Source organism: Octopus bimaculoides, chromosome 4 (genome assembly GCF_046866305.1).
Source record: "Octopus bimaculoides isolate indiv1 chromosome 4, ASM4686630v1, whole genome shotgun sequence".
Classification (NCBI taxonomy): Eukaryota; Metazoa; Mollusca; class Cephalopoda; order Octopoda; family Octopodidae; genus Octopus; species Octopus bimaculoides.
Window position 1 is genome coordinate 125,339,206 of NC_142931.1, and position 26,275 is coordinate 125,365,480.

The 26,275-nt window shown below is 38.8% G+C and overlaps 1 protein-coding gene across 1 annotated transcript in view; it reads left to right on the plus strand.

Annotated features, from left to right (window-relative positions):
* Positions 1-675: 675 nt before the first annotated feature.
* LOC149136224 (uncharacterized) overlaps positions 676-26,275 on the plus strand; it is a 41,738-nt gene continuing 16,138 nt past the window's right edge. The window contains exon 1 of the mRNA XM_089350118.1: positions 676-744. The gene's annotated coding sequence lies outside the window, so the exon portion shown is untranslated. The remainder of the gene's footprint in view (positions 745-26,275) is intronic.

Consider the following 26,275-nt stretch of genomic DNA (forward strand, 5'->3'; position numbering starts at 1 on the left):
TTAAAAATTACGTAGTTTATATAAGAAAGAAACTTTGGAGAAAGAAACTAAAAAAAGAAACTAAGAAAGAAACTTGTGGAGTCAAACAGACATAGACACACACACACGCACACGCACAAAAACACACACACATACAAGTATATACTGCAGGCTCCTTTCAGTTTTCATTTACCAAATCCACTCACAAGGCTTTGGTTGGTCCGAAGCTATAGCAGACGACACCTGCCCAAGGTGCCACTTAGTGGAATTGAACCTGAAATCATGTGGATAAGAAGTCAGCTTCGTGCCACACAGCCACGCGTACAGAAAGTGTAGATGAGCACAGACATACACAGAGACACGTACAAATACATACATATATACATGCCTACATACATGCATCCATACATATAAACAATCATACATACATACATACATACATACAAACATACATACATACACACACATGTTACAAATACGGAGGGGAAAGCACAGAAATGCCAACAAAAATACCATACCCCAACAAAATAAAAACGATAATGATGGTAAAGGAGAAAAACAATAAAGAAAGCACAACAAAAGCAAACAACAAATGTTGGGGAAAAGCAACAGCGACAATGCAGAGAGAGAAGGGAGGAAGTCACGTGCCCCTTTTCCTGTTTGCTAGACACCAATCAGCACCCCTTCTATTGCCTCATTTGTAAAATGTTCTAGCTCTGAAAGCAGCTAAACCAAACGTCTGCCGAGAGTTTAAACGTTTCTAAGGTGAGTGGAGATGTTTCTTGGATTTCTATTTCGTAGACTTTTCTGTTCATTGTCCTTGTTGTTGTTCTTGATGTAGCCGTCGTCGTCGTCGTCGTTGTTGTTGTTGTTGTTGTTGTTGTTCTTCTTCTTCTTCCTCTTCTTCTTCTTCTTCTTCTTCTTCTTCTTCTTCTTCTTCTTCTTCTTCTTCTTCTTCTTCTTCTTCTTCTTCTTCTTCTTCTTCTTCTTCTTCTGATTATTATTATTATTATTATATTCAAATTCTGCCGAGGTCGACTTTGCCTGTCATCCTTTCGGGGGAGATAAATTTAAGTACAAGTTGCGTACTGGTGTCGTTCTAATCGACTGGCCCCCTCCCCCAAAATTTCGGGCCTTGTGCCTAGAGTAGAAAAGATTATCATCATCATCATCATCATCATCATTATTATTATTATTATTATTATTATTATTATTATTATTATTATTATTATTAAGGCGGTGAGTTGGCAGAATCGTTAGAGCGCTGGACGAAATATTACGTTCTGAATTCAAATTTCGCCGAGGTCGCTTTTGCTTTTCATCCTTTCGAGTTTGATAAAATAAGTACCAGTTGAACACTGGAGTCAATATAATCGACTCATCCACCTCCCCTAAAATTGCTGGCCTTGTGGCAAAATTTGAAACCATTAATAATGTTTTTTGTTTTATTAGCCACATGGGCCCACATAGAACATACTCGGACGCAAATATAGGGGCACAAACGGACAGAAACGGAGAGGTCTACCGAGTAAACATTTAAAACAATAACAAATATTAACAATAAAATTAAACAAGTACAATTCCTCAGTAGGGTGGTGGGGGAACTTCCAAAGGAAAACCGTGCAAACCCCACAGAAAATCAGTTTCCTTGACCACTTAGGCAAGTATTTCCTCTCCCTTTTGCTCCATTAAGAAGGGCTTGCTCAGAGCAGGTCCGTTCACACGAACCATGCTCGCTACTCTCGTTCACCTTTCAATAAATTAAAACCATTAATAAGGCTAATAATAATAATAATAATAATAATAATAATAATAATAATAACAATAATAATAATTGCCCGGTTGTAGTACCAGGCAGTGGCTCTCATGGCTTCTGATCTTAATTGATTGGAAGTGTTATCATGTATATGTTTTGTCTTGGTATAAAATATGGGCTACAGCAAATATTCTGCTTAATACCACAGATTTGCTAGTCATTTGTTTGACCTTAACCATTTGAGCATGTCCCTTGGTGGCTGACGATATGTGCATCTCTGATCCTGAGCAGAAGTAGTGGGAGAGCATCATAGCCATGAGTTGAGAGGAATTCTTTGGGGTTTAGATAATTCACCTTTGGTAACATGGGTGTTTTCCTCAAAATACTTAAACCTTATTCAAGAACCTTTTGAGCGGGATGGGCTACTCGACTTGAAGAAAATTCTAACTGGGCCCCACCTGCGAGATCATGCGCTGTTTATCTTGATATGAGATCACCATGTTGCGCACATATGGTTGTGGTGCATGTGTCTGTTGTACCCTTATCAGACGGGTAGTCATGTTGGGTATAATGGGCTTCGTATATTTTACCCCAGTGTCACTTTGATGGTATGAGCTGCTCTCTCACTCAATAATAATAATAATAATAATAATAATAATAATAATAATAATAAGGCGAGTTGGCAGAATCGGTATCACACTGTAAAATGCTTAGCGGTATTTCGTCCGTCTTTACGTTCTGAGTTCAAATTTAGCCGAGGTCAACTTTCCCTTTCAATCTCTAGGGGGTCGATAAAATAAGTATCAGTCGTGTACTGGGGTCGATGTAATCGACTATCTCCCAACTCCAAATTTCAGGCCTTGTGCCTATAGTAAAAAGGATTCTCAAGGTGGTGAGATGGCAGAATCGTTACCGTGCCGAGCAAAATGCTTAGCACCATTTCGTCCGTCCGTATGCTCTGAGCTCAAATTCCGCCGAGGTCAACTTGCCTTTTATTCCATCGGGGTGAACTTTCAATTCACGAACCGCAAGCACCGATACTAAAAGCTATCAATATACACTTAGTCCAGTAATTTATCTATCATAAAGTGGTAAGTTGGCTAAAGTAAGAATAACACAAAATGCACGGTTCGAATTCAGAAAAACTTCATTGGTTCCTTCACACAAGACTGCCAAAGATAGCAGTTAAAAAATATTCATAGCACCTGTGGAAGCTGCAGAATCTCCCGAAGATTTGACCATTTCTATTGTTATTGTAATGGCATGAACTTTCCCTGCTATGAACTCTTTGCGTTGCGTGCTCAAATCCCACCGAAGTTAATTTCGCCTGTTGTCACTTTGTCCCCCCCCCACCCTAAAAAAAAAGTTATCAGTGAAATACTGGGGTCGGTAGTATCGATTAATCCCCTCTCCTCAAAAATTGTTGTCTTTGTGCCTAAATTAGAAACTATTATGTCTTGAAATGACCACATTCTTCCCCACCTAACCAAACTACAAAAATGCTTATGTTAAATATTAGAACAACATGAATGACCAAGTGGTTAAAATATTAAAGAACTATCTCAATACATTTTTAAAAGTATTATCATATCTTTCTATTAATCTTCTAATCCGAGGAGAACAACACGTAGGATGTTCCTTAGTTTGTTCGCTCTGATATTTAGGTGTTCCATTAGTAATCAGAAGTGTAATGTCAAAGCGATTTTTAGACATCATGATACGCTTCATTTGGAATGTTGTTGTCAAGCTCGATCTCGACCTTATCTGGAGTATGTGCTAGCGTGGCTGAGTCTGGAATTGCTACGGTAACTACTCGGTCACTTGGAAAACAACTCGGAAACTACTAGAGATTTGATTCCAGTATTTCAACTTCTTGGTCCAAACGGTCTTCTCTATTACTGATTTACCTCTTTGACAGAACCTTTCTGGATGATAGAAACACCTTGGGCAAGTGCCTTCTGCTATAGGCTCAGGCCGACCAAAGCCTTGTGAGTGGATTTGGTGGACGGAAACTGAAAGAAGCCCGTCGTATATATACATATATATACACATGCGTGTGTTTTGTGTTTTTGTGTCGGTGTTTGTTCCCCCATCACCGCTTAACAACTAGTGTTGGTGTGTTTATGTCCCCGTTTCTTAGAATAAGTACCATGCTGAAAAAGAAAATAAGTGTTAGAGTCGATTTTTTCAACTAAAACCCTTCAAGGTGGTGCTCCAGCAGGGCCGCTGTCACATGACTGAAAAAAGTAAAAAAATAAACGAATAATAATGTGTGTGTGTGTGTATGTGCGTGTGTATGTATGCATGATAATATTATGTATGTATGTATGTATGCATGTATGTATGTATGTATGTATATATGTATGGGTTGCTTTAATAGGCCTCAACACCTGATAATGTATGCACAAACCCGGAACGTTTTACCTGGTTGCATACATACATTCATACATACGTACATACATACATAACCCTCCACACACATATATACATGTATGTATATATTAGTATGTATGTATGTTTGTATGTATGTATGTTTGTTTGTATGTATGTATGTGTGTCTATATATATGTGTGTGTGTGTGTCTATATATATATGTGTGTGTGTGTGTGTGTGTTTGTGTATGTATGTATGTATGTATGTATGCATCACTAAATTTTGTAATTCCATAATTCCATTCTTTCAAAATCCATTTGTAACACAAAGAATCAAGTAATTTTCTATTGTATCTCACCCACCTCTTTCCCACATCCTTTCTGCCCTCCCCCTCTCTCTCTCTCTCTCTCTCTCTCTCTCTTTCTCTCTCTTTCTCTTTCTCTCTCTTTCTCTCTCTCTCTCTTTCTCTCTCTCTCTCCTTCTCTCTCTCTCTCTCTCTCTCTCTCTCTCTCTCTCTCTCTCTCTCTCTCTCTGCGTCTCTCACTTTTTGTCATTTACTTTCCACCTCCCTCTCTGTTTTCATTTCCCCTTCTGCCCTGCTCCAGCTCTTTTATTTAACTGGTAATCGTGAGTAGACTTTCATAGAATCTATTATGTAACTAATGAACAACAAACTCACTCAGCTAATCGCATCTTCTGTTCATTAAATATATCTCAGATTTTGAAATCCTTTCTGATTCTCAAGGTAACATTCCCAGCTGCCGCTGTCATTTAATCTAGAATGTTCTGGATATTTCTAATACTTCAACTAACCCCAGTTGAGATAAGGCACACATATCTCTTGGCCTCTTATCGATTTTCTATTACACTTTAAACTAGCAGCTATTTCTGCCGTGTTTCTGCAGTGTTGCGAATGCGTATGGTAATGTCGTGCCTATAAAAGCACATATGCATATATAAATTACTGCATGTAATCCTGTACATATGTTTGTATGTATGTATGTTTGTTTTATGTATGCGTTTGTTTGTGTGCGTGTGTGTATGTTAATGCTGTTAGCTTCATTTGTCTGAAAAATCCATTCCTAACTCGAAGAATCAAAGCTGTTCTAAGTATGTTTGTACGTTTGTACGTATTTATGTAGGCTTGTGTATATATTTGTGTGAACGAATGTTATGTTTAAAAGCATTTTTGCGCGTCTGTCTACTTATCTATCTATCTATCAATCTATCTATTTATCTATCAATTTGTCTGTCTGTCTGTCTGTCTGTCTGTCTGTCTGTCTGTCTGTCTGTCTATCTATCTATCTATCTATCTATCTATCTATCTATCTATCTATCTATCTATCTATCTATCTATCTATCTTCTTGTTTGCATGTATGTCTCTAAGTTTCCACCTATATATCTATATTTATACATGTTTCTTTTTCTAGATTAACTAGATTAACACAATCCTGATGGAAGGAAATTTCGTGCTTTACAAAAAAAGCCCACTTCCAATGGTCTTGTTATCTGTTTTTTAAAGACATTTTTTGTATAAAATTAATAGTTTTTAATTTTAGAATACAGTTTTTTATCATGGCGGCGATCTGGCAGAAACGGTAGTACGACAGGCGAACTGCTTATCGGTATTTCTTCTGTCGTTACGTTTTGAGTTCGAATTCCACCGAGGTCGACTTTGCCTTTTATCCTTCGGGGTCGATAAATTAAGTACCGGTTGCATACTGTGGTCGATCTAATCGACTGTCCTCCTTCCCTAAACATTTTCGGGCCTTGCGCCTGGAGTAGAAAAGATTACATTTTTTCATATATTGTTACTGTATAAAGACTTTTTCCTGCGTAGTCAGAAGTTTGCTTCCCAACCACATGGTTCAGAGTTCAGTCCTACTGCGTGGCACCCTGTGCAAGTGTCTTCTACTATTACTGCGGGCTGATCAAAAGCATGTGAGTGGAAACTGAAAGAAGAGTACCGTATATCTTTTATCTTATCTTTCAGTTTTTTCAGTCATTAGAATGCGGCCATGGTGGGGCACTACCTTGAAGGATTTTAGCAGAATGGATCGACCTCAGTATTTTTTTTAAAGCCTGGTACTTATTTTATCAAACTCTTTTGCGGAACTGCTAAGTTACGGGTACGTAAACACACCAACACTGGGTGTCAAACAGTGGTGGTGGACCAAAAACATAAATACACACACACGCACACACACACACATACGGTAGGCTTCTTTTAGTTTTCACCTACCAAATCGACTCACAAGTCTATGGTCAGCCCGTGGCTATAGAAAAATCAAGTTTCTTACCACAAAGTCACACCTGCACCTGTGTATATGTGTGTATGTATGTGTGCATGTGTAAGTGTGTGTGTGTATGCGTGTGTTTCTTTGTGTCTATCCCTCGCCACCGCTTGAAAAACGGTGTTGGTATGTTTACGTCCCAGTAACTTACCGGTTCGGCCTAAGAGACTGATAGAATAAGTACCAAGCTAAAGAAAAAGCAAAAAACATGAAATGAACTACTTTTTTAAAAACCACTATAATCGTTTCGACACGCTTTTACACTCGTAACACATTGGGAAGATGTGTAATCTCCATCATCCATCTGTGGTAAAATGCACCTCTTCAGGTGGTTGCTTTGAATAGTCCCTTCGTAAGTATGTATGTATGTATATGTATATATATATATATATATATATATATATATATATATATATATATATGTGTGTGTGTGTGTGTGTGTGTGTGTGTGTGTGTGTGTGTGTGTGTGTGTGTGTGTGTGTGTGTGTGTGTGATTGTGTGTGTTTGTGTGTGTGTTTGTGTGTGTGTGTGTGTGCGCGTTCCTTCATAATTTATGTAAATTACAGCGTCGGAAGTTAAATAGTGACAAGATTGACAGTCCCATAGCTTGTCTGGAATCGAAGTGAGAAAATCCACTCGGTCCCTCTCTTACTGAGCTCCATTATCTTTAGAAGAAAGTTTCGCACGGCAAAGCCCTCTAGTCTCATCTAGCTCTTTCCCTGCTAGAAAAAAAAGGTAAAAGCCTCCTTCAGAAAGTGTTCCTGATTCTGCAAGACGTATCTGATGGAGTGTAGTGATGTCCATTCCAAATTTTAGAAGTTCATTGTTAATCACTGTTGCTTTTCGTGCATCACTGATGTTCAGGAGGTAACATGACAGTCTCATGATCGTATTCTCTACATTCCAGGATTATTGACTGAATGTTGGCTTTCAATTGTTTTCTGACTCTTGGTGCATTCTTAGCATTCGTACTTCTGACTACTTGTATCTCTAAGCCCTACATAACCTACGCATTGAGGCACACTGACTGTGGTGTGATAGCACCTAATTTGATGGTTTCTGTTCTATATTTAAGAGATGAGGTATTATGTACATTATTTACATTTGACGGATACTTGTCCTCATCTTGTTTGTTGTTAACATGTTTCAGCCTTCTTCGGTTGTCTTGGGGGAAATTTCGAACCTGGGTTCTCATTCCTAAGCTGTTTTTCGATGTTATTATTATTATCATTATTATTATTTTATGTTTGACTTTTGCTTTGCATTTGTACAATTTGGATCCAAGTCTCACCCAGAGACCTCAAGAGACAACAAGTTAGAAGTTCATGTAGGTGTTATGCCTAGGGTACCATATATTTCGATTTGTACATAGTGTTGTTCCAGAGAATGTTTAAGAAACCATAAGAAAATTATGTGTTTGTTTTAATATTTGAGATCACATAGACAGTATTTTACGTAGGATATGGGCAGTTCCCATGAGCACTATCTTTTGAACTTCAGCCATTTTGGGGTTTCCTGGTATCTGAGCTAGGTAGTAATCAGCCCGTTTCGCTGTCATTATTATTATTATTATTATTATTGTTCAGGTCACTGCTTGGAATCGAACTCGGAATCTTGGGGTTAGTAGCCCGCGCTCTTAGTCACTACGCCATATGCCCACGGGCATATGGCGTAGTGGTTAAATTTCCCCCAAGACACCTGAAAAAGGCTGGAGGGTATATCAGCCGAAACGTTGTGTTAACAACAAACAAGATGAGGACAAATATCCGTCGAATGTAAATAATGTAAATAATGTTGATGGTTTATGCTTAGCTTGAGACGGATGGTAGCTGTCTAGTGTGACAGGATGACCCCTCCTTTCCTTGAAACAAGTATTTAGAACATACTTGTCCACAGTGTCCCTTTTTAAGATTATAGAGTGTGATTTGAGGTAGAGTAGGTGGCTATTTCTAGCGTGACAAAAATCACATACAGGCTCCAACTTTGGCACAAACTTTTAACTATATAATTCAGAACGCGTATATAAACAGGTGCACAAAATTTTCCTTTCACTAATCAATGATATAATTATTTAAATCACTTAATCAATCAATCGATGATGGAAATCTAATCAATGAATACAGATCTATTTTCCTAGATATTGATCACACGGATATAGAGTTGGTTGCAAGACAATGCTAAGAGACTTATAAGTATATCTTATCGCAAGCAGCATAAGTATGTTAGTAAACCTATAACAAGTTTACAGAATAATTAATAATATTATTAAAGGTATCTTAACTATCTCTTCCACTCAAACACTGTGTTACACTTTCTTGGACGAGTCCGCAGTTAACGTTTATAATAACTTCCATATCTACATTCTTTATATTGATCTGTTATATTTTTGTTTTATTATTGTTTTACTTAGCTACAGGGCGAGTATTCTTTGTAACACTGTGCGAATGTTCATTGTGAAAGATAATAATAATTCTTCTGCGCTCTTTTCATGAATTTCATACAAAAGAGGCTTATGCTTTATTAATAGATTTTTCTTTTTGTATATCTCCCTTATATTTTCTTTTGAGCGTTTGGTGGACATATCCTTGATGTATATCTTAATCTTATATATATATATATATATGGTGAGAGAGAAAGAGAGAAAGAAAGGCCTATATGTATGTATATAGATATACATTGTATGGTTTACGCAGTGTTACGCAGTGTTACCCCCAAGATTCTATAGATACAGTATGTTGTGTAGTACATTATAAGAATGAAACAAAATACTATTAACATATCAGTTACATATCTCTGTGTGAATACACATGTATGTATATATGCATGCATGTATGTATTATGTACACATATATGTGTGTGCGTGTGTGTGTGTGTGTGTGTGTGTGTGTGTGTGTGTGTGTGTGTGTGTGTAATCTCCATCTATATTTCTTATATTCTTGCACATGATATTAAGGAGTTACCATGACTGAATTGATGAGGAGCTATTTTAATAGCTCAAGCATTGCCGGCGTATTTCTGATCCGAGGGAGCAGAAAACACTGACCCGCATCCTTTGATAAAGAAGTTATCGAAAAATGGTTACGTAAAAAATACAATCGCACAGAAAACGCAATAATAAAAAAAGATGAAAAAGAAAATAGAGTACAGAAAGTTACCCACAGGAAGATCAGAGAAGCATAAAAATAGACACGTAAGTAAAAGAAGGTAACAAGAAAGAAATATTTAGTAAAGAAAACAAAAGTGAGATTAATTCTTTTCGACTCAAGGCACAAGGCCCGAAATTTTGGAGGGGGGCAGTCGATTACATCGACCCCAGTACGCAACTGGTACTCAGTTTATCAACCCTGAAGGGATGAAAGGCGAAGTCAACCTCGGCGTAATTTGGAGTCAGAACGTAAAGACAGACGAAATACCGCTAAGCATTCTGGCCGGCGTGCTAACGTTTCTGCCAGCTCGCCGCCTTAAAGTGAGATTGAGGAAGAAATGAGAGAAGAGATAGTAAAGATGATAAAGCAAACAAAAATGTAATAATAGAAAAAAAACGGTGGGTGATGGAATATATATGTTAATGTAAAGCCAATTAGGAAGAAAGTTGGAGATAAATGGAAAGTAGATAAACTGGAAGAAGTGAAGAATGGAGGTGGAAAAATAACGATTGAAAAACGTAGAGTTAGAAATATGAGAAAGACGTAAGAAGTGTTGGAATATAAAATTGATGTAAGGGAATAAAATCGAAGGTTGAAAAAAGAAACAGAAAGAGAATAATACGCGAGAGAGAATATTTGTGCATACATGAGAGATATATGGACAAAACAAAATGGCGGAGTAGACAAGCTGGTCATCCTGATGTTTTTTTGCTTGTTTTTGTTGCTGTTTTACATTAGTGTTAATTTATTAATGGATGATGTTAATGGACGACATTAAAATCTCAAGGAGACGAACACTACAGAATCCATGATGGCACTTCAGTAAACAGAACCCTGATTAATCTATCAGCAACAGAACCGAAACAGAATCAGTTATTTTCTCACCTCAGAACGAAGAGAGCGCTGTGGTAATAATGAGCGACATATTGAATCGATCGCGTCTTATCATTAGATTATTTTTAACAAATAAAAATTGAGCTGAAATCGAAAGTAAATTAAAGATAAAGGAGTAATGAGAAAGATAAAGGGAGAGAAGTAGAGAGAGAGAGAGTGAGAGGTTGAGAAAGAAAGAGTGAGAGGGAGAAAATGAGAGATAAATGTGTTGCAATTATTTTTATTATCCGAGCAGTCAGGTGATGTTAGAAATTACGGGGGAAGTAAACGTGGCCACTGGAGATTTGCAAATCGGTTTTTCCTCGTCTCGTTAATGGATAAGATAACTGTGAAATGATGCAGTGACGGATATGTGAATGGTAGGGGATAGGTTTGTGAAATTGTGACGTAGAACAAGGAAATGTAATAATGATAATTCTTTTTGTAGAGGTGGGAGTTGTACTGTGATTTGCTACTTGAATATATGTAGAAGGATACAAATTGGTTGATAAAAGTAAGGAGCTGACGGTAGATGAATAAAAATAGAGGGATACAGGACATGCATTATAATGAAAAACATTCTGAAAGCTGGAGGAGTTAGTGGAATATTGCCCTACAATGGGAGGTACGGATAGAAAGTAACAATTTGCTGTAAACATATACGTATAATGAACAAACAAGAGCACAAACAATGAATGCGTTTACATCAACGAACATACAGGCTCAGCCAGCCAGCCATCAATCCATCCTTCTATCTATCTACTCACTCACACATCAATCCATCCATCCATCCATCCATCCATCCATCCATCCGTCTGTCCGTCTGTCCGTCCGTCCGTCCGTCCGTCCGTCCGTCCGTCCGTCCGTCCGTCTGTCCGTCAGTTTGTCTATCTATCTATCTATCCATCCATCATCTATCTATCTATCTATCTATCTATCTATCTATCTATCCATCCATCATCTATCTATCTATCTATCTATCTATCTATCTATCTATCTATCTATCTATCTATCCATCCATCATCTATCTATCTATCTATCTATCTATCTATCTATCTATCTATCTATCTATCTATCTGCGCACATATGCGTGCGTATTTATGTTTGTGTTTGCACTCTTCTGGAAGCTGAGGTCTCTGGGTGAGACTTGGATCCAACTTGTACAAATGCAAGACAAAAGTCAAACATAAAATAATAATAATAACAACAACAGCAACAACATCGAAAAATACCATAGGAATGAGAACCCAGATTCGAAATTTCCCCAAGACACCTGATGAAGGCTGGAGGGTAAATCAGCTGAAACGTTGTGTTAACAAGAAACAAGATGACAAATATCCGTCGAATGTAAATAATGTAAATAATGAACCATTGGATACGTTTGAATTTACTGAATGCCGGATACCCGTGAAATATAGTTTCTTATTAGACTTAATCGCTAATCTGAGTTGTTTGTTTACTTGAGTTTTTCAAGATATTCTGGCTCACCAAAGCATGCTGCTTGCTTCGTTGTTGATTTATCTCGATCCTTTTTATTTGTCCTCGTATCTTTCATTATACATCCATGTATTTGGATTTGTATGTAAGTATGTATGCGCATGTATATACATACTTTAATGACAGACAACGGTTCATGTAAAAGATGATGCTATTATTCACACACAAAACTATTTTTGACACGCAGCTACCAACAGCAGCCCCCAAGACACATCTTACAGAACAAATGATTTGTAGATTTTCCATTAGAAACAAATAGCATATACAAACATGCAATTGTGTGCCAAGCAGTTTGTTGTGTTTTTGTGTGTATGTAAAAGAGGGAGACGGGCAGGCAGGAAAGACGAAAGAGAGAGAGAGAGAGAGAGAGAGAGAGAGAGAGAGAGAGAGAGAGAGAGAGAGAGAGAGAGAAAGAGAGCGAGATAGAGAGAGAGAGAGAGAGAGTGGAAGAGAAAAAAGATAAAGAGAGTGGGGAGAGCTGAATCCACTTCGTGCAGGGCGTTTGTTAAAAAGATTGAGACGCAGTTTTTGATGGACGCTGAAGAGAGACCTACTCGGGAAAGTTATGATTTCAATAAAGCCGCAAAAGGCAAATGAAGTCCTGAGAATTCAATTGGTTCTTTAAGGATTTGAAATGAAAATTAATAATATGCATTTCAAGCGTTAAATTTTCTACTATAATGTTGTTCGAAGAGTTTATTTGCTATGAAGATAGTAAGGAAGTGTATATGGTTACTAAACATGTATCTATGAATGTATGGTGAAATATGCCCAAAATAGGTATGTGCATGTATATGTGTGTTTGTCCCATATTATTTTCTGCTGCTTTTCTTTTTTACCATTCATTTTTGCCATTTATTTTTAAGGAGAACTTTTGATAGCTCTGTTACATATTTGGATTAATTAAGTCGTACTCTGAGGAACACGTGTTACAGTACATACGTACATGTGCAAGCCTGTATACATACATACATACATACGTACATACATATAGACAGACAAACAGACAGACAGACAGACAGACAGACAGACAGACATGCATACATAAGAACACTGGTTAAATGACCGAGTGAAACCTTAATAAAATGTATACATGTTCGATCTGATATAGTGATTTGGTACTGTAAAGTAGTGGAAACTGTGTAGGGTAGTGGAAATTAGCTGCGCTAACAAAAGATTATAGCTGAGTGAAAAAGAAAATGCCTACACTGAACTATTGAGAAATCTGCAGTTATTATACCCAAATTTCAATTTCAGGTTCCTGGGATATGTAACAATCTCAAAAAAATTAAGCTCCTCAAAACCAGAAAGGAGAAATCTGATTCGAAGACTACAGATCCAAGCCATCAGTAGAACTGTAAAAATTTGTAAAAATTGCCAGAAGTTTATCATTTAAGCATTTCGTATGGGTATATGTAGACATGCAGCTATATACATGAGAATAGATACAAAAAGCAAAACATGCAAATCTGCACATGTACTGATTCCAAATACTGCACATATACACACATACATGAAAAAATACCCTGTTGATGTTATTGAAATTCCAATGAAGGAGCCTTGGATCTAGAATAGAAAGCAACTCCTTCTCTATTGGCAAGAATTCTTGAAAAACTGAATAATGACATACATACATACATACATACATACACACATACATACATCCTCATGTGTGTGTGTGTGTGTGTGTGTGTGTGTGTGTGTGTGCGCGCGTACTTTTTAAAGATGTGCTTGTTTATCGAGAGATTTGATCTGACACCATGTGTTGGCACGAAAGCAACCACAGTGTACCAGTGTTGCTTATATGAATGATTAAAGAACACTCGCATTCTTACTATTAAATTCCCTAATGTATCTTTAATATTTCGCAACAAAATAACATTTACGTCCATGTATCATTGACTTTTTTCACGCATCACGATCTTCTCATTAATCTTGTACTTAACATTTGTCGTAGTTCTTGCCTCATATCGTCAGTCCTGGTTTCACTCATCCTCATCCTACACTTCGTTAAAACATATTGTATCAAGGATCACATTGTCTAATGTTTATACCTATTTTCTTATTGCAGTAGAAAGTGATTTTAAGACAGTAGAGCGTGATATAAATAAGATTTTGCTGCTACTTTTAGCTGATCGAGGAACAGCGTAGAAATTTCTTAGTGGGGCACTTAACAGTATCTGACATAAGGGATTATCAGAGATACTGTGAAGCATAACATTTCGTTATGCGTTTGAAGAATATCCACGTTTATATATATTCCCTTTCAATTTTATTTCTGTATGTTTGTATGCCTGTATGTGTGTATATATGTACCTGTGTGTACCTGTGTGTGCAGGCTTTCGTCCTCCTTCAGTCAAAACCCCCAGCCATGAGTGACCGTAAGGAGTACAGCAAGAGAGACAACTATTTTCCCCACACATACTTCTGCATTTCCTAGGCATCAGCGATCCTCGTGTTTTCCAACATCTTCCTTCTAGTCTATTCCTTGATGTTTTCCAACCATTCAGTTTTTTCTGTATTATTTTTTTATTGTTATTTTACCTTTATTATTTAAATGAGGCGGCGAACTGGCAAAATCGTTAGCACGCCAGCCAAAGTGTGAAGCGGCATTTCACTCGGCTTTACGTTCTGAGTTGAGATTCCACCGAAGTCGGCTTCGCTTTTATCCTTTCGGGGTAGGTAAGTTAAGAACCAGTGAAACACTGAGGTCGATGTAATCGCCTAGTTCCCTACCCCAAAACTTCAGGTCTTGTGCATTTAGTAGAAAGGATTATTATTTTACTCAGGACTGCGTCCATCCATGCATAACCATACACATTATAGACTGGGCGTCATAGTCGCATTTTATTTCCGTTCCTCTCTTTTATTTTTTACCAACTGACAAAAAATTTTCGTATTCGCAGTCTTTACATCACTCTCCATAATATTCTTTATGTAAAATGCAAAGCGTCTTCCTACAACGTTTCATTCCAAAAGCTTTAACACGTTCTCAATCACACATCTATGGCTCACACCGAAAGAGAACATTAGATATTATTGCTATAGCAAAAAGAAAAAAAAAGTTCTTTTTCCTTCACTTGTCTTAATCATTGGGCTATGCTAGGGTACGGTGTTGAAGAGTTTAGTGGAAAAAAATCGAATCTATTACGTTTTTTTTTTATATATAAATGTCTATTAGAGAAGTAACCAAATTCCTTCTTGAGTAGCAGATGCAGATCAAACACATATGACAAGCTTCGACACACTTTCCACCAACAAAATTCATTCACAAGTCACTGATCGGCCCAGGGCATGTAGAAAACACTTGCCTAAAGTTACACGCTGTGGGACCGAACACGAAACCTTGTGATTGCAAAACGTGCTTCTTAACCACACAGCCATGCCTACAGCAAATATTTATTTCTAATTTTATTTTAAAGTGGATCCTAAGTATAATAAAACGTCTTTCTATGAGATTTTTATATCAAAGGTATGATCATTTTCTCACTTTTCGTATCAAATATCTATAACTCGCACCAAAGAGAGCAAATGAATTATTGGTATTAAAAAAGCAGCAAAACAGTTTTTCTTATTTTTATTTTTAAATGATTCCATAACGTCTTACTATGAGATTTTATACCAAGTTCTATGATGAATTTCTCACTTTCCGTATTAAACGAAATGACCAGCACCCAATGAATGCAGTTAAAAATATTACGATAACAACAGAATATATAAATACTTTTTAGTTCTTTTACAGTAATTTTTTTTTAATGTTAACCGAGCTAAAACCACTCAAGCTGTAGTAATCTGTCATTTTAGTTCCTTCTTTGATCTCTCATATCCCGTTATTCTTTCCAAATATTTAAATTTATCAACTACTTTGAGCGTCATTCCTGCTATTTCAATTGGTTTAACTATTTTTTTTTGTTACACTTTGTTGTTGTTTTAGGTTTTACTAACAACATACTCTCGTAAATTTTCTCACTCTTACCTCCCTTCAGCTATGTCAACGCTGTTAATTGTAGGTTACGGTCATTTTCGCGAATTAGCGCGAAGACTGACATAAGTGGGAAAAGCTGAATATTTTGCATTACTCTTCATTATAAGAGGTACCCAAAAGTAACCGGAAATTTTCTCTGTATGACAAGCCTGATGAAGTTCTGGCTTCTGCCGCTAGAAGCCACTTGATTCAACCCTCAGGCATCTGTCTGCCGATCGGCGGCGTGCAGTGAGGTCGTACTGCCGTGTGGTGCGTCTTTGTTTTACAGTGCTTCTCCCCTGTTCGTCGATTTTTGCGACGGTTGAAACGATGGAACAGCGTGCTTCTGTGAAATTTTGTTTTCTGCTGGTGAAAACGGCGGCTGAAGCAGTCGTCATGCTTTTAAAAGCTTATAAGGACACTGTCATTAGCAAAACAAAAGTTTACGAGTGGTTTTCACGCTGTAAGAATGGTCACTTGTCGCTTGAAGACCAATCTTGTTCAGGACGACCATCGACCTCCCGAATGGATGGAAACATCATGAAAATTCATGGACTGATCTTGGAGGACTGTCGCCGAACAATTGACAGACTTGTTAATATGACTGGTGTGTCCTAGAGCTCCTGCCAACAAATTTTGAGCGAAGAATTGCAAATGAAAAGATGGTCTTGGCTGAAAAGCACTTGATCAAGTTAGTTGTGGTTGTCTTGATCAGTATTGACCTGGGGCAGTATTAACCTTTCGCGGGTGGATGAAATAAGTACCAGTCGAGTACTGGGTCAATGTTGTCGACTTACTCCTCTCCACCACCGAAATTGTTGACATTCTGTCAAAATCTAAAATCAGTATTGTGTCTTTGGAAGGCAGCGAGCTGGCAGAAACTTTAGCACGCCGGACGAAATGCTTAGCAGTATTTCGCCTGCCGCTACGTTCTGAGTTCAAATTCCGCCGAGGTCGACTTTGCCTTTCATCCTTCCGGGGTCGATAAATTAAGTACCAGTTACGCACTGGAGTCGATATAATCGACTTAATCCGTTTGTCTGTCCTTGTTTGTCCCTCTGTGTGTAACTCCTTGTGAGCAATAAAGAAATAAGAAACGTCAGCGATATTTCGTCTGTTTTACATTCTGTGTTCAAATTCCGCCGAGGTTGACTTTGGCTTTCCTCCTTTCGGGGTCGATTAATTAAGTACCAGTTGCGTACTGAGGTCGATCTAATCGACTGAATCCCTTCCCCAAAAATTTCGGACCTTGTGCCTAGAGTAGAAAAGAATAATGTGTCTTTGGATTGGTAGAATCGTCGGAGTGTCGGATAAAATATCTTTCAGTATTTATTCCGGCTCTTTATGTTCTGAGTTCAAATCATGTCTAGGTATTCTTCCATACGGTGGATTGGGTGAAACCATAAACTTTGCGGTGTTTGTTTCGGCTCTTCAAATTTTGAGTTTAAATCTCGACAAAATCAACTTTGTCCTTCAATGTCCCCGTATCAATGGAATGAACTACCCAGTTTAAGTGCTAGGGTCGATTTCGTTAACTAACCCCTTTTCTCCTAAATTTCTGACCTTGCTGCATTTATTTCGGATCTTCAAGTTTTAAGATCAAATCTCGATAAAATCAACCTCGTTCAATTTTTCTGTGTCGATGAAGTGAAGTACCCAGTTAAGTACTAAGGTCGATTTAGTTGACTGACCCCTTTCTCCTAAATTTCTAACCTTGCGTCTTTGTTACAAACAAGTAGTAGTAGTAGTAGCAGTAGTGGCGGTGGGGGATGTTGCCATGAGGATGACGGTTGCAGTCACTAATCCGATGGGCGCTGTCGGATCTTTAAATGTCTGTCGAGGAGCAACGGCGACTAATCTCTAAACCAATCTTCTTTCTATAGAAAGGGTCAACCGTATTAAGTCGGGTAAACATGTTAATCGGCCCTTAATCAGAGAAACACGTTAAAAAAAAACAAGAATTCGAAATTGTGTAACAGCAGCAGTAGCTGTCGGAACAGTTGTAGTAGTAGCAGTAGTAATAGTAGTAGTAGTAGTAGGAGGGGCTGGAGCAGGAGATGGTGGTGGAGAAAGAGGAGTGGAATTGTAGCGGCGTGAGTCGTTTGATGTATGGGGGAAGATGTGGTAATGCTTTATTTGTCTTGTAGTAGTTGTGGTACAAGGGGCCCGTGGGGAGAGGGTTTTGGGTGTTGTGATTGTAAGGGCAGATTGTTGTGTGGTAGTAAGTAGTTCTGCTGGTAGTAGTAGTTTAGTAGTAGTAGTAGTAGTAGTAGTAGTAGTAGTAGTGGTGGTGGCGTCTTTGCATTCATTCAGCTCATGAAGCAAAATATACCGAATATGCTCCTTTGTCACTTCCATTATAGCTTTGAAAAAAAAAAAAAATAACTGTTCAAATCGAACTGCACTCTTCAAAACTTGCACTAAGAGTAAGCACAAGGTAAAATTACAACCTGTTTTTATTGCAAGTTGATGCGGGTAGTTTATCCCGTTCCCTTCCGACTTTTAGTTCATCCAATTGAAAAAAGCTCCATTATCTATGGGGTGACCTAATATATATATATATATATATATATATATATATATATATATATATATATATATATATATATATATATATATATATATGCGTGTGTGAGAGAGAGAGTGAGAAAGTCATTATGTCTGTGTTTGTCTCCTACCACCGCTTGACAACCGGTATTCGCAGGTTTACGTCCCCGTAACTTAGTGGTCCGGCAAAGAACCGCGGTAGAATGAGTGTAAAGCTTAAAAAAGATATCAAGTATTGGGGTCGATTCGTTCGACTAACGTTCAAGTCGGCGCCCCAGCTTGGCCGTATTCCAATGACTGGAAGAAGTAAAAGATAAATGTTAAAAGCGATTGGTTACAAGGTGATTTTAGCAATGGTCGTAAACTAAACGTGGTCGTGTAACTGTTTTTGCAGTGTATCGGTGTGTGTGAGTATGACTGTGTGTGTGTGTGTGTGTGTGTGTGTGTGTGTGTGTGTTTGTGTGTGTGTATGTGTGTGTGTGTGTGTTTCTGTGTGTGTTAGATTACCCTTGGGAGTGGGAGAAATAATGCACACTTCCAAAGGTCAACTTTGATGTTACCGGTTTCACCCTACACCCACTGCGCCACTTTATTTCTGCTGATTCGTGATAACGACAACAAGAACAACAACAATCACATAAAAACGATTCGCTAACGTTAGCAACAACTACTTGCGTGACTACTACTACTACTACAACCACTACTGTTGCTGCTAATGATGATGACTATGATGAAACTACTACTACTACTACTACTACTACTACTACTACTATCACCACCACCACCACCACCACCACCACTACTACTACTACTACTACTACTACTACTACTACTGCTACTACTACTACTACTAATACTATCACCACCACCAGCACCACCACTACTACTACTACTACTACCACCACCACTACTACTACTACTACCACCACCACCACCACCACCACCACCACCACCACCACCATCACCACCACCACTACTACTACTACTACTACTGCTGCTGCTGCTGTTGTTGCTGCCTTATCGACCCACATCAACCACAATCCTAACAGGAGTGGCTGTCACATACACGATAACCACCACCACCACCAACATCACCACCATCACCACAACTATTACCACAACCACCACTACAACTACTATTACCTCTACTACAACCAAAGCCACAACTGTCGTCGCTGTCGTTGTCCTCCTTCTCTGCACCATCATCATCATCATCATCATCATCGCGGACAAAAAACAAGCAAAAAATAGAAAAGCAAAACACCAAAGACAGCAAATCCCTAAGGATTCTTATTTAATCCCTGCATAAATTCAGGGTCACTCACGGTTGAGTCTATCAGCACAACACGCAACTACGTTAACTCTGCGTGCTGCTACTACTATTACTACTACTACTACTACTACGACTACTGTTGCTGCTGCTATTAATATTACAGTTGCTACTGTTACTGCTACCATCGCCGTCACTACTACCATCGCCGTCACTACTACTACTACTACTACTACTACTACTACTACTACCACAAGCAGTTCTGAGAAAGCCAGAGCTACTGCGGGGGATGAGAAAAATCAAAGAATGGGTGAGCTATTGTCACCACCCGCCATCTGATCAAAGCTTGCTCATTTGTTCCAAGTGTGCCAGAGTCCGTTACTCAAAGATCCGGTTACATAGCTATTTAAGGGCTTGCCGCCCTTCTTTATGATCTTCTGGCACGAAAAACTGCCATCCTCTTCCTCCTCCTCCTCCTCCTCCTCCTCCTCCTCCTCCTCCTCCTCCTCCTCCTCATCATCATCATCATCATCATCATCATCATCATCATCATCATCATCATCATCATCATCATCATCGTTATAAGTCAAGTGGTTGATCATTTAGCCAATTGACCAATAAACTAATCGATTATTCGATTAATCGTTCGATCAGTCAGTCAGTCAGCTTAATCTGTCAAATTTCTTTCGTCACCATTCGTCACCTCATCATTGACGTGTCTCTCTAATCCAAGTTTGATTCCATCATTATTAGCATAATGACCCTCCCGATATACAATATATGTTCCAATACTCGAATTCACATTATAATTACCTGCAAACCAAACACAAAAGCGAAGTAATTTAACTTGAATTCATGAAAAAATAATCCAGTTTTCTTGGCCCACCTTTAGATAATCTAACGGCTTACATTCGATTAAGCATGGTTATAATAAAATTATCAATAACAGACTGATCCGTATTGACTCATTCTGTCCAGGTACAACGCCAAGGATTTCAGGGGACGGGGTAAGTTGCTTACATCAACCCCATTACTCAACTGGTATTTATTTTATCGACTCCGAACGATAAAAGGCAAAGTCGACCTCGGTGAAATTTGAACTCAGAACGCGGGAACAGACGAAACACATGTAAGTATTTTGTCCGGCGAGCTAACAATTCTTTTCTACTCTTGGCACAAGGCCTGAAATTTTAGGAGAGTGGGGGCAGTCAATTAGATCTACCCTAGTACGCAACTGGTACTTAATTTGTCGAATACGAAAGGATGAAAAGCAAAGTCGACCTCAGCGGAGTTTGAACTCAGAACATAAAGACAAACGAAATACCGCTAAGCATTTCACCGGGCGCGCTAACGATTCTGCCAGCTCGCCGCCTTGTATTCTGCCAGAAGTTCGTATATTTGTTTAATAGGATTAACTTGGATTTCAACTTGCCTTAAGACACACAGTAATTCAATGGTACAATGTTGTCTTATTTGGTTGTTGCCCCAGTTGGAAGAAGAGGTGCTCGACTTCATTATGCAGCAAGATGTGTCCTGCCACATTGGCAGGATTACATCCCGTAGAATCTTCAAAAATGCTGGTTTGGCCGTACGGGGGGGCGGGTGAATGATGTCCCATTGATGGACTGCACCCCCTCCCACACCAGGTCTTCCGTCCTAACGCCTTGTGATTGTTTCCTTTGGGTATATCTGAAACACAAAGGTGCTCCCTTACTTCCACAGGATTTCCAGGAGTTAAAACGGCGTATAGGCGACGGGGTCGACTCAATTCATTAGGCTATGCTGGCACAAATGTGGCAAGAACTAGACTATCATGTTAGATGTCAGCATGTCACCCCTATATTGAAAATCTCTGACTGTCAGTAGAACCTTGAAGAGTTAACCTTTCAGGTTACATGTTTTTTTTTTGCAATATATTCATTACAACTCACATGTATGTTTTCTTTTTGTACTGTTCAATTTGAATTTGGAAATCCTCTTAGTCCCCTGTGAAGCATAGGGCCGGTTTCCCGGTTTCCATGGCGTATGTGCTCCCCGCTAGCTGGACGGGACGCCAGTCCATCGCAGCATTTTACTCAAGAAGCAAGCAGAAAGAGTGAGAGAAAGTTGGGGCGGAAGAGTACAACAGGGGTCTCCACGACCCCCTGCCGGAGCCACGAGGAGCTTTAGGTGCTTTTGCTCAATAAACACAAACAACACTCGGTCTGAGAATCGAAACCGCGATCCTCCGACCGCGAGTCTACTGCCCTAACCACTGGGCCATTGTGCCTCCTTCAATCTGAATTGCCTTGTGGGATCTACATGCGCCATGGAAAATTTTCACTATCTTTCACATAAGAGCCAAATGTTCTAAGTCTTAAATATTATTTCTGACTTAGGCAGAAAACAAGTCATTTTAAAAGGAAACTGTTAATCGATTAAATCAATGCTAGTATCGACTGGCTCTTTATTTCATCGATCCCGAAAAGATGAAAAGTAAAGTTGACTTCGACAGTATTTGAACTCAAAAGGTAAGGAGCTGAAATGAATACCAAGAAGCATTTCCCAAAGCTTCAACGATTCTGTCTACCTTCTGCCTTTGTAAGTTCAGAATATTAAAGCAGCGTTCCCAACGACAAATATTGAGAACCGATGACTGCAACACAGATTTAATCATCTGTTATTAATTAAGCACGTCCGTGTTATATGTCTAGCTGTGCATAACTAACTACAGCTACACCACAAAACACCATTATTTCCGTTCAACATCACTAACATCGCAGACGCCGTCATTATCAGTGGCGGCCTATACTAATATATACCGCAGCCATCACTCCTCCGTTACCGGTACACAACCTTAGTCAATATCAACGCCACCACCACCACCATCACCACCACCGCCGTCGCGGGTGCCACCACCACCACCACCACCAACAACAACTCTCATTTTCTACCCTTCTACCTCATCATCACCAGACCTGTGTCATTTCTACTTTTATTTCCACCACAACCACTCACCACCTCAAAACACTACGACTAATGTCAGGTATATAGACACACACACACACACACACACACACACACACGCACACACACACACACACACACACACGCACGCACGCACGCACGCACTAACAGAGAAATGCACGAACACACCAAGTCATAGACGGAGACATCGGTGCATAAAGATAAACTAAGACATGCACAAGCAACACATTAAGAAACACACACACAAGTACATATACTCAGATATAACCCATAAGCTGATAACGTATAGCAAAACACACAGATGCTCATACACGCTCATACGCTCAAACAACACTTACGCACACACAAACATGCACACACACAAACACGCACACACACACACACACACACACACACACACACACACACACACACACACACACACACACACTCATTTATTTGAATACTCACACATGTAAATAAGGATACAACAGTCTTAGAGGGAGATTTTATACAGTAATTACTTGGGTAATCTTTGCTCACTGTCGTGGCAATCCGTCGGTTTCGACGACGAGGGTTCCAGTAGATCCGATCAACGGAACAGCCTGCTCATGAAATTAACGTGTAAGTGGCTGAGCGCTCCACAAACACGTGTTCCCTTAACGTAGTTTTCGGGGAGATCCAACATGACACAGAGTGTGACAAGGCTGGCCTTTGAATTACAGTTACAACAGAAACAGGAAGATAGAGTGAGAGAAAGTTGTGGTGAAAGAGTACAGCAGAGTTCGCCACCATCACCTGCCGGAGCCTCGTGGAGCTTTAGGTGTTTTCGCTCAATAAACACTCACAACACTCGGTCTTGGAATCGAAACCGCGATCCTACGACCGCGAATCCGCTGCTCTCACCACTGGGCTATTGCACCTCCACCTAGCTCACTATGTTACATATGTGATACACCTTATTTCTCTTTAGTAAGCAAAAAGTCCGTCTGCAGTATTATTTCTCAACCATATTGTTTATACATATCATCAATGTCATGTATACTCTCTATATGTCTATTGACATAATGATCAATCTTAGAAATTAATGTATTAATAATATAATATTCTTCACTGAGCATGTCAAATAAAACCGAAACATGGCAGTTGTTTTCACCAGTGGGATTTAATGACAGTATCCACTGAAATTCATATTAGTTTTGTTTTCCAAAGCTTTCGATCGACTCATCTTATTGAGTTTATCTCTGTCTGTCTCTACTTTTCGAATTTAAACACACCTTTGAGGGAATATGTGTTGACTAGTTGCATGGATGATCTCAGCTTATGAAAAGTTTTCAACTCATTGTATTACATATGTGAGATTCTAATGTTTTTGTAGACACGCGTGGACAATTCCGATATTAGTAATGAAGGAGCTGTAAAGTACCAGTAGAACCAAAAGTAGTAGTAGCAGCAGCAGCAACAGCAGTAGTAGTAGTAGTAGTAGTAATAGGGAACAATGCTAGAGAACGGCTATTGAACTATGAACATGTGTAAGTCTGCATTTACAAGAATGAAAAATAGGAAAGCGAAATAAAAAGGAAATGCGAGAAAAAAAGCACAGGGGAAAATAAAAATGGAGAGAAAGGAGAAGAAAAAGAAAGAGAAAGAAAGAGAGAGCGAGGAAAAGAGAAAGAGACAGAGAGAATAGAGTAGAAGTGAGAAAGAGGCCGGGAGAAACAGATAAAGAGGCAGACAAACAGAGGAAGAGACACAGAGAGAGTAGGGGGAGAAAGACAGAGATAGATAGACGTTTGATGTTGTTGCTTGTTCCAGTCATTAGACTGCGGCCATGCTGAGGTAGAGAGGGTGAGAGAGAGAGAAGGGGAAGATAGATAGATAGATAGAGAGAGAGAGAGAGAGAGAGAGAGAGAAAGAGAGAGAGAGAGAGAGAAGGGACTGACAGAGAGAGAGAGAAAGAGAGAGCGAAAGGGAGTGTGAGAGAAAGAGAGAGAGAGAGAGAGAGAGAGGGAGAGAGAGACAGAAGGAATATGAAAGTTCTTTTAATCTGAAGTGAAAAGAGGAGCCGGAAGTACAGCTGTGGACGAAAATAACTGGACCTATATGTCCAGCATATAGGGGAAGCTGCGAAGTTAAACATTGACATAACTGAATACATACTTAGTGAGAAATATATAGCAGGGGTTGTGGTGGCGATGGTGCAGGTGGTGGATGGCAGGTCTATTGTAGGGGTAGGTTAGGGTCAGGGTTCCCTATCTCGAGACCGGAAATATGACCTGCAATGCCAGAATAAATCTAGCAGAGGAGAAAGTAAAAACAAGATTTTGATTGATTCTAGCAAACCATAACTATGACAACAATGTCAGCGACAGTAATAGCAGAATTATTATTATTATTATTATTATTATTATTATTATTATTATTATTATTATTGAGTGAGAGAGCAGTGCATGCCGTCAAAGTGACATTGGGGTAAAATATACGAAGCCCAGTATACCCATCATGACTACCCGTCTGATAAGGGTACACCAGGCACATGCATCACAACCATATGTGCGCGACCTGGTGATCTCATATCAATATAAACAGCGCATGACCTCGCAGGTGGGACCCAGTTAGAATTTTCTTCAGGTTGAGTAGCCCATCACGCTCAAAAGGTCCCTGCATTATTATTATTATTCTTGTTCAGTAGTTTTATTTTTATAACGTGCTTTCACTTCACTACCGAGCGCAGCTCTGTGCGCCTTGGGTATGTGCTGTGGTTTGCTGTGGTGCTCTTATGTTTACTGTATTGAAAGTGTTTTGCGTAGAATGTGTGCAGTACCCAGTAGTGCAATTTTCTGTATGTTATATATATTTGTAAGTCCTGGTGTTTTTGTTATTTATTTGTCTGAATATTAAAAAAAATTTTTTTATTATTATTATTATTATTATTATTATTATTATTCAGTCAAATGACTGAAACAAGTAAAAGAATAAAAGAATAGTGTCCTCCCAATCAGGACGGCACTGGAGTTAAGCAGAAACATCAACAGCTTAAGCAACAACAGTAACTGCAACTACTACTACTATTACTACTACTACTACTACTAATGACAATGAGGACAGAAAATACATTTTATCATATTTTTTTTGCATGGAAGGATGCGAGTAGCTGGATTTATGATGATTAGCGCATATAGCTTTTATATTTAAATATATCCACAGCCGTGTTTTGGTGGCCGATGCGATAGAGTTGAAAACAAAAAGCTTTGTAGCAATTAACATGTTGTTTTCGACGTTCGGTGTTCGAATCTCGTTCCATTTTCCTAGGTTTTAATTTCATCCGCGAGTAGAATGAAATTATTGCTAGTCGTGTAGTGGCGTCAATTCGATCAATTATATCTCACCTTCAGTTATGTGTGCCCTTGCATTTAATGCTGGAAATCGATATACATGATAGGGGAGAAAGAAAGAGAGCATGTAACTTTGTCTGTGTGAATATTTGAATTAGCACTTTAGTGCATTTTTAGCGAAGGCTGAAAGTTCAACATTAGCCATTTATAGCTTCTAAACCATTGAACAACTATTTACCGTTGTCGAATACTAATTAATTGCTAAAATGCCGCAACACATCATGAATTAAATAT